The sequence below is a fragment of the Triticum dicoccoides genome, unplaced genomic scaffold, assembly GCF_002162155.2.
Source record: "Triticum dicoccoides isolate Atlit2015 ecotype Zavitan unplaced genomic scaffold, WEW_v2.0 scaffold39644, whole genome shotgun sequence".
Classification (NCBI taxonomy): Eukaryota; Viridiplantae; Streptophyta; class Magnoliopsida; order Poales; family Poaceae; genus Triticum; species Triticum dicoccoides.
In genome coordinates this window covers 1-1,078 of record NW_021269112.1, presented here as the reverse complement: position 1 = coordinate 1,078, position 1,078 = coordinate 1, and the positions used below count along the sequence as shown (strand labels likewise).

General features: G+C 48.6%; 2 non-coding genes and 1 pseudogene across 2 annotated transcripts; all 3 read right to left on the bottom strand.

Annotated features, from left to right (window-relative positions):
* On the bottom strand, positions 1–96 carry LOC119346103 (annotated as a pseudogene; the record flags this gene model as incomplete).
* A 367-nt stretch (positions 97–463) lies between these two features.
* On the bottom strand, positions 464–582 carry LOC119346102. Its single transcript, XR_005167363.1, has one exon. It is a non-coding gene; the product is annotated as a 5S ribosomal RNA (ribosomal RNA).
* Positions 583–949: 367 nt separating this feature from the next.
* On the bottom strand, positions 950–1,068 carry LOC119346101. Its single transcript, XR_005167362.1, has one exon. It is a non-coding gene; the product is annotated as a 5S ribosomal RNA (ribosomal RNA).
* Positions 1,069–1,078: the final 10 nt, after the last annotated feature.

Below are 1,078 nucleotides of genomic sequence, written 5' to 3'. Positions count from 1 at the left end.
AGGAGGTCACCCATCCTAGTACTACTCTCGCCCAAGCACGCTTAACTTCGGAGTTCTGATGGGATCCGGTGCTTTAGTGCTGGTATGATCGCATCCGACATGTTTCCCCGTCTTCGTCCCTTATGCTTGCCACTCCCAGGTCCGCTCCAAAGACGATTCTACATTCTCACTACCATTACAACCGTTCCCTAACAATGGATAATGTCCTATACTACTTACTCTCCCGCTCAATCACGGAGACGAGTTTTCCACGGTTTCCACTCCTCCCTCCATACCGCAGCAACACGAGTTTTTTCCACCCCTTTCAGAAAGCGCTCTTCGCGCCACAAAGCCGCCCCAAGACGCGCGAGCAATGAGCATCGAGCTTAAACATATCGCAAACGCCAAAAATAATATAACGGGATTAATATATATCGCGCACGTGCGATATGTTTGTCACAAGGCGCAAAAAATAATTATAAAAGGAATGCAACACGAGGACTTCCCAGGAGGTCACCCATCCTAGTACTACTCTCGCCCAAGCACGCTTAACTTCGGAGTTTTGATGGGATCCGGTGCTTTAGTGCTGGTATGATCGCATCCGACATGTTTCCCCGTCTTCGTCCCTTATGCTTGTCAATCCCAGGTCCGCTCCAAAGACGATTCTACATTCTCACTACCATTACAACCGTTCCCTAACAATGGATAATGTCCTATACTACTTACTCTCCCGCTCAATCACGGAGACGAGTTTTCCACGGTTTCCACCCCTCCCTCCATACCGCAGCAACACGAGTTTTTTCCACCCCTTTCAGAAAGCGCTCTTCGCGCCACAAAGCCGCCCCAAGACGCGCGAGCAATGAGCATCGAGCTTAAACATATCGCAAACGTCAAAAATAATATAACGGGATTAATATATATCGCGCACGTGCGATATGTTTGTCACAAGGCGCAAAAAATAATTATAAAAGGAATGCAACACGAGGACTTCCCAGGAGGTCACCCATCCTAGTACTACTCTCGCCCAAGCACGCTTAACTTCGGAGTTCTGATGGGATCCGGTGCTTTAGTGCTGGTATGATCGCATCCGACATGTTTC